Raw genomic sequence first — 17,627 nt, forward strand, 5'->3', positions numbered from 1 at the left:
ACCAATAGCTTCCTTAAAATTAGGGAGGCTTGGCTCAAAAATCTCGAGATAACTATCAGTCATCCTCCACTTGCTCGAATGCCTTCTAGTGCATGATTCGACTGCTTGTACTTCGAGCTGAATGAAGGGGAATTCGAAGTGAGGAGTAATAAATGAGGCAGATTCCCTCCTATAAGTCCTCTCCTTTGTCTACTTCAAGTTATTTCTGCCATTTAACCACTGGATCCTTGACATTGACCTCGAAATCCATCAATAATCTGCATTAAATACATGTTAGACCACATGGCATCATAACTAACTCAACTCACTCTATAAGCATAAATATAATCAGAAAATCATAAAATAAGCTAAGAGAATGGTTGATTTGACTAGGTTAGGAGGTAAAATGAGCCCATATAATTACCCATTTATGACGCTCATCACCATACAATACCAATCATCTATGATAACACAAGTGCAATCAACATGTCCAGGAACCTTTTTTTCCAATCCAAGACAAACCATATTCCAATCAAGTACCATTTCATTCAAGAAGTTATAAATTATATTGTAAAATTGGAGCATGTACCTATAAAAGAACAAGTCGTTGATATCTTCTCTAAACTTCAAGAGACCAATTTGAGTATTTAAAGTAGATAATGGAGTAGTCCCTCTTACCTCCCTCAACTAAATCTTCTCCAATAATAAGAAAGGAAGAAACCAGATTAGTCCGAGAATTCAACACATCAAAAGGGAGATGTCGGATCCGTAAGGGTAGCATATTATTTTCATTTCCACTGATAAGTAAGAAAAACATTTCACATTGAAGTGAGCATAAGAAAAATTTGAAGAAGATAAGTGCAAACACTAATTAATCATTCAAACATGGCGAGAACTAGTTAATAGGTGAAACTGCAAGTGCTGAAACCAGTTTTAAAATCAAAAGAATTTTTATGCTTTCATTGTTTGACATGACACATGCTTTTATGTTTGATAACAATTTTGTTGGTGTTTACATCAATGACAAATGGGGGTAATGTTAGAAATATGTTGGCACGTATTAGGATATTCTAACATATAGGAAATAGTTAAGTATAACTTGGTCTAATATAGAGTTAGGTAAAGTGTGTTTCTTACTATGTATTTTTATAACTTACAATCCGATGGCCATGATATGTTCTAGAAATGAAGTGATCCGACGGTTCATTCTCTCCTCGGTATTACCGACACTTGATCCGTGACTTAACACCTGATTGGTCCATGATCTCTATTTAAAGAGCATGGAGGGTCATTTTTAAGGTGACTATTCATGAGAGAAGCTTACATAAATTTCATTCTTTTATTAATAAATTGCCTGAAGTGGCCGTGTTGGATCAGGCTGCGGACTGTTTCCCTCTTTGAGGGTTTTAACCATGTCAAGAATACTGGTGTATTGATTCTATGATATGTTTGTGAGTGGTGTCCTTTGGTGTTCTATCTGAGGAACTTACCCTATAAACTCCTACATGGTATCAGAGCTATTTGAGGGCTGCATCCATTGGTGATCCAAATTAGAAGTCGACACAACTACATTTGACTATCGTTTCCTAGATCAATTGTTTCTAACCTCTTTTAGGATGAGAAGATTGCTCTATTGTGTTAGGAGCATATGTTCCAGTGAGGAACCCTTTTCATTTCACGCGAAAAGGTTTCTAGTAGCCCTAGCTAGGTCATTTTTAAGATCTAGAGGTATACAGTCTTTATTTGTAGTCTTAGTTATTTATCTCTCTGTTTATTTCAGTTTATTTCCCTCTCTATTTGTTATTACCGGATCTATACATTTCATTTCTACATATGCTTTGTGCCCCTCGACTCTGTGCGATATGGGAAATCAAAAAAAGAAAGGAAGGATTCGTTCTCATGTGTATGCTCTTTTCTGTCATGCCTTAGTGTGATCTCGGAAAATCAAAAACATTGAGAAAAATATTTAGTTTCCGGCGAGAGCTAACTTTAAGTCATAAGGTTTGGTATATTTTTTGTATGTCCATGTTGGGTTGTGTGGTATTTTTTTTTGTAGGGAAAATGATATTTTTCAAGTAAGCACACACCCCAAAGCTTCAGTGACTAAAAAAACATAAAACAAACAAACCCCCCTTCCTCTTTTCCAAAAATTACTAACCTTTTAAACTAGCTCACTTGGTCCAAAGTTACTTTATGAGAATAGAAGTCTTGAGTTCAAGTCTTTCTTTTTGTTGAGTTACTTTTTCAAAAATCACATGTAACTTATGTTTTAAAGTTACTTTATGTAAAAGTGTTCTCACCCATTATAGAAAGTGAGTCGCTTATAATTCTAAAGTCTTTTTTTCTTTTGTTTAGTTTACAATTTAGTGGGTAACTCATGAAGTACCATTGTAAAAGTGAATTTCACCTATTTATAAAAGTGGGTCACATAAAATCCTTTTTTTAAAGTGAGCTAATTAGATTAAACTTGGAAAGGGAGGGGGACTTTTTTTTAAATATAAAATTATCATTCACTTCCGCACATTCATACACTTCATCGGCATCTTCAATAACGTTTCTTCAAAAAGCAATAACTTCCTCATCCGGAAGCCATTTTCAGAACCGTTTTTTTTAATCAGCCTAATTTTGAGATCTTTACATTGGAACACTTAGTTTCAGCATCTATAGCTTTAGTTTCTATTAAAATGGAAAGTCTATGCCAAGTTATTCTTGGCAGCACCAACTACTTCCAATGGTGGTCCTACATTGTGGATTTACTTAGAAGTAAAGGTCTTTATAGAATAACCTCAGGCCAAGAAACTAAACCTAAAGATGAAGAAAAGGCAGCCAAATGGGAAAATAGGCAAGATCAAGCATGTGGGTTGATAGGGATTTCTATTTCTTCAGACCTTAGATTCCATATCGTAGAACTTGATACCCCTAATGAAGCAATGAAACAAATCACTAAAGTTTTTTGAGTTAAAAATGAAATTGGAGCCCATCAACTCGAAAATGAGTTGCTTATGTTGGACCCCAATAATTTTTCCTGCATTGAAGATTTTTTGTCCAAGTTCAAAACCCTTAGACTTCTCTTGGAAGGTGTTAAGGTTAAGAAAGAAGATGGTAGCCTTATCTATTCCATTCTTACTAAGTTGGGACTAGCCTGCTCTGTGTTTGTTTCCACCTTCCATTCTACTAGAGAAGCCTTTATTTCTCAAGGACAAGAGTACAAGTCCCCCTCTTTTGATTCCTTTTGTGATTCTTTAATAAGAGAACAAGAAAAACTCTTACATCTTGGTCTTCTTAATCTTGGAAACTCTTCTAAGAAATCCTTAGCTGCCCAGCAACAACCAAATTCAAAGAACCCTAAGAAGCAGTATCCTAAAAAGAATGGTCCTAAACCAAACAAGGGTCCTAAGAAATTTCATTCCCAAAATGAAAAATCAATTCAACAAAATGATAAGGCAAATAAAAGCAAAGGGACTAAGACTAATAGACATTGCAACTTTTTTAATTGAGATGGCCACTTCGAATCCAAATGCTTTAATAAGATGGAAGCCTTGGAAGCAGCAATGAAGAAGCATAACATTCATTTGGAGCACTCTTCAACTTCAACTTCATCTTCATGAATAACACTTTCAGCATGTGGTTGTCAAGCATCTCAGTCTGGTTATGCACTAAATGTATCTTCTTATTCTCATTCTCATGAGTGGCTTATTGATTCTGAAGCTTCTTATCACATGGCCAAAAACAAAGCCATGTTTTCTACTTTAAATGATTGTAACACCAAAAATATATATGTTGGTGATGATAGGTATCTTAGTGTCGTAGGGACTAGAACTTTCATCTAGACAATGGTCAATTTAATGATGCATTATGTGTTCCAACCTTATCCTGCAACCTTCTATCTGTATATCAGATAACTCATTCAGGTGAAGGTAAAATCATTGAATTCTCACCTCATGATGTTGTAATAAGGGACCTAAGAGATCCTAGATAGATTTTAGCTACTGGCATTGTTGATGATTCTACAAGGTTGTATAATTTTAACAACTTTGGGTCATCAACTCTTCGCTCAGTGTTTGTTGCTTATAATGATGAAGTGAGAAAACTTTGGCATGAGCGATTTGGTCACTTAAACTATCGCTCCCTTCAAAATCTATGTAAAGAAAATATAGTGGCAGGTCTTCCTATGGTATCTTGCAGAGATGGTGTTTGTTCCAGATGTGTACTCGGAAAACATCATCAAGATAGTTTTGAAAAACATGCCTCTCTGCATGCCTCAGCCCCTTTATAGCTTGTGCATAGTGATTTATGTGGTCCACTTCTAGTTGTTTCATTCTCTAGCTACAAGTATTTCTTAACTTTCATTGATGATTTCTCCAAATTCACTTGGGTTTACTTCCTAAAACACAAGAGTGAAGTATTTAACATGTTCTTGGCCTTTAAGGCCTTTGTTGAGAAAGAATCTAGACATCAAATTCTTAAGCTAAGATCTGATAATGGCAAAGAATATGTTAACAAAAAATTCATCAACTTTTGCACTGAGCATGGAATTCAAATGCAACATACTGTTCCATATACTCCACCACAAAATGGTATAGTTGAAAGGAAGAATCGCACCTTAAAGGAAATGGCTAATTGTATGCTTCAATCTAAAGGACTTAGTCTTAATTTTTGGGTAGAAGCAATTAAATGTGAAAATTACATATTAAATCGCACTCCTACTAAGGTTTTAGATAATATCACTCCAGAAGAATCATGGAGCTCAATTAAACCAAATGTAAGTCACTTTCATGTTTTTTGGAGTGAAGCATGGGCCCATATTCAAGATGAGAAACACAAAGCTTTAGAACCTAAGAGTGAAAAATGTATTTTTGTTGGATATTCTGAAGATGTCAAAGGATATAGACTTATTCCACTTAAGTCTAAAAATGTTATCATTAGAAGATATGTAAAGTTTGTTGAAAATATATCGGCCTACAAGCATAGTTCGGTGAATGTGCCACCTCTCTCTATCCCTTCTACTTCTAAAAATATCTCTTCTTTAGATGATGACAGTGAGGATGAAAATCCTCCCCCACCTTCTCAGGATCCTCCTTCAGCTCCTAAGCTTCCAAAATGGGTATGTGCTACTCGGGATGCAACAAGTGCTCTTGCAGGTGATCCTACAAATCAGCAACGTACACGTTCTCAATTCGATAGAGCCTCTTCTTTACTAGCTCAATCTTCAGTGAATTATGATCCTGACACCTTTACAGAAGCTTCAAGCCATCCATATTGGGACACAGCTATGAATGAAGAATATCATTCATTATTGGCAAATGATACACGGGATCTTATTCCTCTTCCAAAGGGATGAACACTTGTTAGATGCAAATGGGTTTCCAGAACCAAGTATGGACCAGATGTAAAAGTTGATAAACATAAAGCTCATCTTGTTGCTAAGATCTTTTCACAAGTTGAAGGCATTGACTATACTGAAACCTTCTCCCCTATTTCCAAAATGAACTCTATCTGCCTTGTTCTTTCCCTTGCTACCTCTTTCAAATGGGAATTCCATCAGATGGATGTTAAATCTACTTCTTGCATGGGGACTTGCATGAAGAAATATATATGGAACAACCTCCTGGATATATACAAATAGACTCCAGCCTTGTATGTCGGCTTAAGAAATACCTTTATGGTATCAAGCAAGCCCCTTGGGCTTAGTATGCCAAAATGGATAGCTATATTTTAGATGTTGGCTTTTCTAGGTGTCATTCTGACGATACTGTCTACACCAAGAAAGTGGGTAAGTATCTTATCATTCTTGTTCTTTATGTTGATGATCTTATCCTTACTGGTAGTGATCTCAACCTTATAAACCATGTGAAGTCCAGCCTTAAAAGGAATTTTGAAATGACAAACTTAGGACACTTGCATTATTTTCTTGGTCTTCAAGTCTTGCAAACCAAGGAAGGTATTTCCCTTTCCCAGTCCAAGTATGATTATGATCTTCTACGCCATTTTCACATGGAAGACTATAAGCCAGCCCCTTCTCCCTTTCAATCTAGAGCCAAACTTTCAATCACTTGTACCTCCCCTGAAGTTGATGCTACCTTATACCATCAACTTGTAGGAAAACTTTTGTATCTGACCCATACTCGTCCTAACCTTTCCTTTGTTGTTGGCCTTATTTCTCGGTTTATGCAAAACCCACATGAAAGTCATTGGAAAGCAACTAAAAGAATAATTCATAATGTTCAAGGTACAGATCAGTTTGGGATTCATTACATTGGAAAAGCATCTCCTCTATTGGTTGGTTTCACTGATTCCAATTGGGCTAGTGACCCTGATGATCGGAAGTCTACTGCAGGTTATGTCTTCACTCTTGGTTATGGAACTATTACATGGAATTGCAAGGAACAAAGTTCCATTTCTCTTTCTTCAGTAGAAGCAGAGTATCGTGGCATCATAGAAGCTAGTAAGGAAGCCCTGTGGCTTCATCATATCCTATCAGAGTTTGGCTTTCAGTAGCAGCATTCGACTACACTTTGGTGTGATAATCAAAGTGCCATTCAACTATTCAAAGATCCAGTCCAACATCAGCATAGCAAACACATTGAACTAAGCATCCACTTCATCAGAAATCTCATTCATGACCATGTTCTTGAAGTGCAATATTGTTCAACTGATGATCAAATTGCAGACATCTTTACAAAGGCTCTCACAGAAGCGAAGTTTACTAAACTTCGATTTATGGTTGGAGTTCAGGAAGTTGTCACTAAGGGGTGATAGGCTCTAATGCCTCCTTCCTTCTCCTATTGTGTCATATTTGTACATCCTTCAATCCTATCCCAAGTTGTTTTTAAGGGGGGATGTTAGGTTATTCCGACACATAGGAAATAGTTAAGTATAACTTGGTATAGTATAGAGTTAGTTAAAGTGTGTTTCCTTACTATGTACTTTTGTAACTTACAATCTGATGGTCATGATATGTTCTAGACATGAAGTGATCCGACGGTTCATTCTCTCCTCGATATTATCGACACTTGATATATGGATTAACACCCGATTGGTCCATGATATGTATTTAAAGAGCGTGGAGGGTCATTTGTAAGGTGACCATTCATGAGAAAATCTCATGTAAATTTTCATTCTTTTATTAATAAATTGCCTAAAGTGGTCTTGTTGGCTCAGGCCATGGACTGTTCCCTCTTTGAGGGTTTTAACCACATCAATAACACTTGTGTATTGCTCTTTGATTTATTTGTGAGTGATTTCCTTTGGTGTTCTATCTGAGGAACTTACCCTGTAAATTCCTACAGCACGGATGTCAAAGGAAGCATCATGTAGTGGCAAGGATCAGTTTGTTGTAGGCAGGTTGGTGAACAAGTGAAATTGGTGTCTAAAGGAGTATTATCTTTAGATTGATTTTTTCATTATACATTTAACCGATATGCTCATATGGACTACTCATATGGATAGATCTTAAAAATCATTTCCAAATATATATGGAAGTAAAAAACAAATTCCCCCATGATCAAAAGTTATGAGCAATCAAATTTCACAGGCCAAGGGCAGAATAATTCGGTCTATTTTTTCATACTAGACTATAAGTATATTAGACTGGAATTTGATTAGACTGAAAGTCTATTACACTAGAAGTCTATTAGACTGGAATTCTATTAGACTAGAAATCAATAAGAATAGAAGTCTATTAGACTAGAATTTGATTAGATTGGGAGTCTATTAGACTGGAAGTCTATTCGTCTAGAATTTTGTTAAACTATAAGTCTAGTAGATTAGAATTCGATTAGACTTGAATTCTCTTATACTAGATGAGAGAGATGGTGTGGAAGCACAGGTGGAGCCACAATGGCACTTGACATCAGCATGTAAGCACATGTGACATGGCATTCTAGGATGGTGACACATGGAATGTTGATTTGGACTTTCCAGGTGCCTAAGTGGCCTATTCTCGGGTGACATGTGGACCACTCATGGAGGCCTCATGGCCTAGATGACATCAACATGACCCAATTTAGTGATGTGGAAGAGTCTCATAAATTATGCTAGGGGTCATTTTTTGTTTGATTTTCCAGTGTTAATGATTTTTGTCCTAGTAAGAAACTCAGGCTAGTTGGTCCTATTGAACACGGCCTAATCGAGCCTCCAGGGATTTAGTGGAGTATGAAACATGCACAAAGTAAATGACACTAAACCTAAACCTTTTTTAGCCCCAAAAGTGTTCAGGATTTGATCATATCCTATGATTTTATGGTGAAATCATTATCAAGCAGGTGCTCCAAAACTTGGCAATTAGAAGCAGCCATTCGAGGGGGGGAATAACAAAGTTGACAGATTTTTTGCATTGTGTCCTATATTCGACAGTTCAAACAAAGTTACCATATAGTATAGCCACAACTAAGTGGCACTTGGTGAAGTTAGCAGAGAACTGGAGTAGTTGGTAGTGTATTTGGAAAATTTTCTAAGTCTGAGAGTTCACCAAAATTAGAATTTCATCCAACTCACTCTTAAATCCTATAACTCACCAAAATTGAAGAATGAAATAGTTTAACTCATATTTTCTCATAGGGAATGGTGATCAGAGACTGAATATCATTAGTACACATCAAGATAAGTTGACAGGAGTGGAATATATGAGAAAAGTGAGTTAAAATAAAGAATTTTTTTAGTTGAACTTAACTAAAGTTTTGAATCTAAAAATATCAGCTCTTATTCTTTATAAGCATAAATTGAATCATTAACAAGGATGATGACCGAGAGATTATATAAGACTATATTTGAAGGTTTATTATGGTGATGTTGTATTAGAAATTACATTGGTGATTGGGGTGTGGGGTTGAGAGACAAAGAAAATTTATTTTGTAAAAGAGAAGCTTTCATGGTTTGAGTTTGAAAATGGAATTAAAGATTAACCGAGGTCCAACAAGTTGTAGATTGCAATTTAGGGGCAGTGGCTCCTTTTAGTGGTAGCCAATGAAATCAAGGGTTGTAGCTCCTTTCAGTAGTAACTGATAAACTAGGGAGTATTAGCATCCTTCAAGTTGGAGCTTAAGAAACCAATAGTTTGAGGGTTGAAGCTCTCAATTAGGTTGAAGCCTACGAATTGATGTAATAGAAAGTTGAATCTTTCCTTTATAAAAGTAATTTGTTAGCTCTCCATAGATTTCTCCAGCTTGAGGAGAGATATCCCAGAGGTAACCACAAACCACTTTTAGGCTAAGGTCCAACCTCCCTAGCCTTAAAGAGGGCTCTCTCACTATGTTCTTCTACCAAGAAATTGAAAGACTGATTTTATTTGGATTTTATGCTAGCTATGCTAATCAGAGTGAAAAAAAAATTCAAAATTGTGGCTACAAGGTGAAAGAGAGATTTCATTGGTTGTGGAGTCAAAATAATATTTCAGCAACCAAATCACAATCAATAGAGAAGTTTGAACTAGGGTGAGGTAGGCAGAAATCTGGATCTAAAAACTTTGTTGTAGTATGGCTGAGATGAAATGAGAGTAAGGATCCATTAAATATAAAGCATGTATAAATGAATCTTATATCTAACTTCAAAAGAAAATGTTTAAATTGTTTGACAAGCATGAGCAGGTTACCAATGTAAAATCTGCAGCATAATTTTCTTTCAAACAATTAAGAAGCAAAGGCACATGTGAAAACTAGAAGAGAAGACAAATCACAAAGAGAGGCACATCACCATTATGCCTGCCACAAGAATCCTAGAACAAAACATTCCCTGTGTTAATTTACTGATTACTTCTTTTTAAAACTTTCTTCATTGTTTACAGAGTTTTCTCTTTTCACAAACCCTGATTCCTTTTTACATGTCTTTAAATCGTTAAATACAATAATGAATTTGAAATTACCACTCTATGTGGTATAATTCACTTCACAAAATTAGAATAGTCTAGATGCAATGCATCTGCAGAAAAGAAGGAACTACCATATCAAAGTTATCACAATTTTGAAACATCATTGATTTAAAACATAAAATAGTTTAGAAACATCATGTCTGGAAACTCAACTAAACTAACTTATCCACACTTATCCAACCAGAAAAATCACTTCTAGAAGGTCCCAAAATAAAAATTTACTAAAATAACCATGACTAGTAAACTTGTGCAGCAGAGGGGACTGATATGTTTGTGCAGTAGTTACGCAGCAGAGGGGACAGAATTTCTTGAAAAACTAGGGTTCAAAGACAACATTATATATCCTGAATCCTGATAGATTTTACAAAATGGAAGGAAGATTTTGTAGATGAGGTTTTCCTTGAGAGAAACCTCTCTCAATTTCCAAATATTCTTCTCCATCTCTTCACAATATACACCCAAACATCATAACTAAAACAGTAAAATCCAAAACCTGAAAAATAGACTGTAAATATGCATTCAAATATTCAAATATATGACACTCATGCATAAACTGAAGGAGGTTTTCATTATTTGGCTTGCTTTTGTAAAAATCCTCTTTCAGTTTTCCACAATTCAGCTCCAGATAGTCGGAAGTAGCTTTTGAAATGATAACAAAAATAGTCAGTTTCGCAACAAATTGGCAGCGAATGTTTGAACTCGACCTGCAATCTCTCCTTCGACTTTCTCAATGATGTCTTTCACTTTCAACTTTCTCCAGAGCTTAAACCAGACTTTTGATGAGATAAAATAAGAGAAGTTTCAAATAATTATGAATTTTTAAGCCGCCCAAAACCCTCTCATGTCATGATGATGAAATTTGAAATCATGGAGGTATGAGAGATATAAACCACTAAGAGGCCCATGACATGACCCCTTCCACTCTAATAATGACCCCTCATGGACTATTGAACCTTTACAAATTCGACCTTTACAAATATTTTGACCTTTTTACACAAGGGACTCTTTAGACTATGACACATAGTGACTCATAGGCTAAAATTGACAAACGGACCTCCAAAATGAAATAGTAAGATAGGCAAACACTTTGATTCGTAGACTATAGGACCCTAACACAATTAATAAAAATATTGAAGTATCTATGTGTTTAATATCTTCTTCTTGTGTTGATTGGTAATGATGCACATGTGTATTGTTGCTAAACAGATTGATGGTGTTTAATTATTTTTTACTTTGTCACGAAAGAAAGATTTTAATTCTGACAATACTAATTCACCCCCCTGTTAGTATTGTCCTGGTTTCTAAAAATTGAATCTTTTTCATATTTTCATTATCGAATAGCTCCATCTCATCTAATTTTATTAAACAATCAATTTCCCGCATGCCTCCTTTGTAGAGATGTCATAGTACCTCACCATCAATGGTAATACTCATTTAAGATCAAACCACAAGTTTCTTTTTTTAACTAATAGAATAATTTCACTTGATATTTTCTTTTTACTCTTGCTTGCAACTTCATGCATCACTTCTAAACGATATGCCTCACAACGCATCAAGAATTTTTTTATTTCATATTTCATGCTCTTTCATCACGTGATAAGTATGAGGAACCAAAATCTTGTTAATTCCAATATTCAACATTCATTCTCTTAAAACTTAAAAATAACTTGCATAGGCTTCCCTGCTAATCCCTCTATCATCACACACTCCTTAAATTTCCTTTACATCAATTTTCATGTTTTTAATGAATTGGTTAACTACTTATTTCCTTAAAGCATCAAATTATGGTTTTTTAAGCATTGTTATAATGCCTTTTTTCTTTAACATGGTTTTGCACAAATCCACAAAATATCTACAACTGAAATCCAATATGGACTTCAATGTACACACTCTTCTTCTATAGGAAAATCCATTCGTTGCCAAACATGATATATTTTTCATTTTTCTTTATCTATTCATCCACCCAATTGGAGTTTTCTTCATTGTAGAGATTCTCTTTTGAAGATGACAATTATTAGTTTTTAAACTCTCAATATCTTTGAATGAGTTGGATAATGTTTCATTTAATCTTATGATTTATTGATAATGAATCATATTATGTTCATGGAGCTGCAATATATTTAAATTAAGGTCACGAATTTTCTATTCAAAAGAAATATGACTACCTTCCAAATTTTTACATTTTCCTATAAGAACATTATTTCCATGGCACACAAACCTATGTAACCCTATTATTTTTTTAAATCAGGATGAGAGATGGACATAAGGTTAATTGGGTATAGTTCTCCTTTTATCAAAAGATCCACATTTTTAGCTCCAAGTTCCCTTAAGGCATTGTAATCAATGTTAGGGACCAATTTGTGATTTTGTTTCTAGATCGACACGATATCATTACTTAAATTTATTTGCAAAGCATAATGATTGTTACTTATACCCTCTATATGTGTTGGAGATTCGTGTAAACAATAAAGATTACAAAAAATCAAAACATGTTGGAAATTACAAATGGAAAAAATCAACTTACACAAGGAACAATTTGGGAGATGTTCCAAGGAAAAGGACACTTACGTAGGTATTAAGGCATACCTCGATCTTTTTAAGCATATTATTTCCAAATCAAGATCGAGAGAACATATTTTATGGCAATATTCAAGTGGTACATGGGGATAGCTATAGTTCTCAGTCACATGAAAAATTCAGAGCCTCCAATTTACACTTAAATTTTATAGGAATGATTTTCTAAACCCTTGTATTAATATACATTTTTCTTTAGGAATTGGGTGAGTAAGCTCCAAAATTGTGAATATTAATTGAAATACAAAAAAAAATTCTCAAATTAATTGAAAACTTATTTCCATAGTAGTTCATGTCACAGCTAAAAAAATAAAACAACATACTTAGAACAAGTCGCTTCACTTTAAGAAGATATGGAATTTGGTCCAAAATTGCTTGATCTGATTTGATAGATGAATAGAATGACCACCATGAATGAAATGGTGATCAAAGCCATGATTAAATAGAATTCTAACAAGTTTCAAACCATAAAATTGAAATGTGATTTTCATGCTTCAGTTTTTTACTAAACCTAAGTACTCATGGGGGCTAGGTAAGAGGACCAACAACTAAGATGAAATATGTGGACTCTTTCTTGGGCTAAATTTGCCAAAAGAAATCAAAATTACTAAGATTGTTATATTGGGAGATTCTCTTCTCACCATCCAATATTTATATAAAGGTTGTTATCCTAAGAATTGTCAACTTAAGCTACTCTTTTACAAAATTTTGGGCACCCTCGACCACTTTCATCTCAAGACCATTTTTCCATATCCTAAGGTCTTAAAATAAGGAAGCAGGTGAGCAAGCAAACCGATCATGTCTCTTGAAATTGAGACAAACTGACATCAATAATTTGACAGGATGGTGAAGCATCCCATGATTCAATCCTCTTCATTCATAACCTACTTAAATTTCTTTAGATCCCTTATGAAATTTATGCAAAGAGAAAGGTTTTTATCTTTTATACCCCCTCCCTCCCTTATATTTGCCTCACCCATATGGTTCATGAATTCGACACTTGGAAATTCATAAGGGGTGAGGTGGTGGATGGTGAGCATGCAAGCCATGTTGAGAGTTCTCTCCTAATGAATTTGCATGTTCTTAAATCTCAAGTCAGACAGTACCGCAATCAGAACTTGTATTTTTCACCTACAAATTTGATGGCACCAAGGTGGTGGGTAATTATAGAATTTAATGGTGAAGAGATCTATTCTATGTTTGATTTTTCATACCATGGGGTTAAATCCATGGCAAACATCAAGCTATGTTGTATCTGGCCTCTAGGGTGGTTAGGTATACTATGGTGTCGATAGATCATTTTCTTGAGCTAAGCAACGACTCCTGTAACTAATGGTGTCTCCTACTGTGAATTGGAAATATTCTAGAGCAATTGTCTAGTCAATTGCACTGTTGGTGGAGAGTGGAGGTTTTTTGGTATTTGTGGGTAGGCTCGTGCAGTTTAGTCAATTCTAAAGAAATGTTGACTTCTTTGTTCGACTATGAGTTTGACTCAGTTGAAGACTTACGTGATTTAATGAATTCACATTAACAATTCAAATTAGGGTATCGGTTACAACTGAGAATGCACCCGTACAATTCAGTTAAAAAATGTTTATCTGCAAGTGATACAAAAAGTGTTGATGATGTTGATGTCGTCTTGGCTTTGAAATGCTTGATTTTGTAGTGCCCTTAACTTGATCGCTTTGATTACATGATGTGAAATGTGCTTGCTTGGAAGATCATCTTATCAAGTTGATGATGTGACAATTTGTGCTTGTGTACTTAAGCTTGATTACAAGAGCTTGATTAAGTGTTCTTATACTTGAGCTTGCTTATGTGCATGTAGTTGTTTAAGCATAATACAAAGAGAGTGTTTTGATAATATGAACACAATTCATTCACATGCAATCATTACACATGGTGTACCTAAGATCCCCTTATTCAATTTCGGGAAGATCTAGGACACAAGCACCACAAAAATTATGATTTTATTAATTACTGGAGTACATCATTCTTCATTGTCACAAATTTGTAGTGGAAACTTCTCAATGAGAATGTCACACTTGCAAACTTTGGAAGCAAATTTTCTTCAAAATATGGATGTTCACTTACTCAATTTCTCTCAAAGTAAAATATTACTTTGGATTGCAACAATGACTTTCTCTAAAGAACTTCACTTATCACTTCAAAGGTTTATAAGTCGCACCTTATCGCTCCAAATTTCAAAATACTTTCACCATATCATTCCACAAATCATCAACCTTATTGAAAATTAATCCCAATCTTCACCCATATAACTCCCAAATAAAAATATTTGATCCATTCCAAGAATCACTCAAAATTAAAAAATACACCTTACCTTAGTAGCAATGAGATTTCCTGCCTTTATAGGCTCGTGCTGCAGCTACAACAACAGCAACAGAAGAGGCTCTTCTCATCTGTTTTCAGCCAAAATATATGTCTCGGGAAGAACTCTATATCCTGCAGTGGATGTGTTGGGTGTTGCTGGACATAGCCTTAGATGGACTGAGCCTTGCATGATATCCATTCAAAGGAAAAATGTTCAATTGGTACAAGTGTAGAAAGTAGAATTGGAAGAATCAAATACAGAAAAAGAACTGGAAGAACCAAATATTAGAAAGGTGGATTTCTTTGCAAAGCAAAGTGAAAGAATTAGCCTTCCTATATCCAAAGACTCCATTGGGATGCCTCAACCAATCAGCAAATTTTTCAGTCATCCATCAAGAAAAACATCAATGCTAAACACAAGTGCACTACAAGACTTTGAATGCTTGGGCCCCAACACATATAGGTGCACTTTGCAGAAAAATGAATTTCTAAACTTTGAAGTTGCTCCTAGTTTGGATTTTTGAGTGATCACTACACCTGAAGACTGCACTATGGAAATGCTTTCTTGCAAAATCGGAGGCGCCAAAACATTGGAAAGTCAAAACAAGTGATTTTCTGCAAAGGCGAGAAATTATATAACATGGAATACCTTGAAGAAGTGTTGGTTCTTGAAATTCTCCAGGCGCTTCTCGCTCTTCAGTGTGACTCAATCATACACCCTATCATAATATTCAAGAGCACCACACATCACTAGATCCTCCAGTTCACCAACACTATAGCTCAATTTGGAAAAATGTCATACGTTTCCATGGTGTAGCATGAATGATCGCAAGTCTTCCCATCAATGGAAAATGATCAATGGGGTTTCTTCTCCTCCTCCTGATTTGCTAATCAAAACTACAAATAATTCTCTACCCCCAGGCAGGGGCGAAATCTTAGATTATTTGTAGCTGAAAACCACGACAATTCACCATCATCTACCCATTATTCCGAGTGTGGGGAAAGATTTTTTCATTGCGATGATTCGGGCTATTGCAGTGCGAATTATTTTGGAAGCCCATTTGGCACTTGCAATGATTTCCTCAACTCCGATGCTAGATCGCTCAGGAGCATGAGCTTCAATGAAGACCGCAGTTTGGAGAGATTCGAACCGGGGTATGAGACCATGGGTTTTCAGTGAAAGAGCTAGCAAGTCGAGATATGCCTGTAGAGTGACCCAACGGATGTTGTCAAAATTTACTACGTAATTATGCCATACATCGGCATGGTAGCTTGTGTGAAGACTGTGGTTCCTGGCCGAGAAGGATGACACGCGAGAAGAGTTGGCCACAACAAAAAGGTTTAGATATGGCACAATGTTGTGGATATGGAGCGTGGCGGCAGAGGGTATGAGGCTAAGTTGCCAGAAACGGCTACCTCCAACCCCAAAACGGCATTTTCCCATTTCGGATCCGGATCCGCGTACGAAACGCCGGAAAAACGTTTTTGTGCCGTTTTTTTTTTTTGGAAACGGGGAGTTTTTTTTCGCAACCGTTTTTGAGGCGTTTTTGTCGAAAAAACTTGCAGTTTTAAAAAAATGAAAACGTTTTCAGGAAATTTTGAAAAGTATTTAGAAAATTTAAAAGGTTTTTCAAAAATCGTGAAACATTTTTGGTGAAAAGTTCGTCAAATCCGGTGAGTGGAATCATCTATAGGCTAGTGGAATTTCCAATGTTGGAATTCGAAATTTGTCAAACTTCAAACCAGGCCAAACAAATTCGTTTTAATTCGGTAAATTCCAAGGCACATTTAACGATGACTTTGAATTCCGGCATAAATCTGCAAATCGAACACTTAGCTAGGGTTCATTTTCAACGCAGGAGGCACAAGGGTTACGAGGGAATAGAGGACGGGCCAGCATTATTCTGAAGCCTCTGGATCAACTTGTAAACATTCTACGGATCCTCTGAAAACAGACTCTGTGCATCCATGCCAAAATGGGCTAGTCCGACGCCTCCATTGACTGTTGTACGCCCATATAGTGTTCAAGTATAACGACCTTTGTTGTTCGACCCCCTATGCGAAAATGACAGTGACGTCGTTATGCATTCACACAATCCTTCATTGTTCTATCTTACGAACTACGGGTTGCCCCCACAACAGAAGGTAACTGAGTTCATGTAACTTGTCGATATTGCCAACACATTACTTTAACCACAATCAACTAAATACTCGGCTATGTTAATTAGCATTATATAAACCTAATATTTATTATTATTACTTTCAATTTCATATATCAATATAAATTTATATAATATTTTATATATATAAATAAAATTTATTATAAAAAATTATGTAATTTAGCTGGTTTATATATATATATATATATATATATATATATATATATATATATATATATATATATATATATATATATGGGGCAGCTTAATTGATGATCAAAATATGAGTGCTGAAAAAAACTGAGAGATGCAAGGTTGCAAGGTTTTAATGAGACGACACACTGTAGACCCATAGGTTTACTAATAGCTACGTGTCAGGCTGGCCGCTGGGTTCCTCTGGGGGATATATATATATATGTGTGTCAAATTTAATGGCGAATTTTATCCACCATTTTTTGTAAGATGATTTTTTTTTTCCAAATTCCAAGGTTGTCACTAACCCGAACCAGGTGACTTGATGACCCTGGAATTACTAAAGCAAGAAGATCTCCCTAAGACTATTCTAATATAGGTCAAGCATCTCTCCAAGGAACTAGGTGATACATTTTCAGACTTCAGTGTGTCTGCTTCCCTTGGCTTTTGAGTTTTTACTGGAACTGTTTTGGTCTAGCACAAGATAGATTCAAAAAATGCAAGACTGATATCAAATATTACCCACA

General features: G+C 35.5%; 1 pseudogene; it reads left to right on the forward strand.

Annotated features, from left to right (window-relative positions):
• The first annotated feature begins 14,769 nt into the window (after positions 1-14,769).
• LOC149247420 (uncharacterized) lies at positions 14,770-15,477 on the forward strand (annotated as a pseudogene).
• Positions 15,478-17,627: the final 2,150 nt, after the last annotated feature.

This window comes from Pinus tabuliformis, chromosome 7 (assembly GCF_031772625.1).
Source record: "Pinus tabuliformis cultivar Carrire ecotype Pingquan chromosome 7, CPIR1, whole genome shotgun sequence".
Lineage (NCBI taxonomy): Eukaryota > Viridiplantae > Streptophyta > Pinopsida > Pinales > Pinaceae > Pinus > Pinus tabuliformis.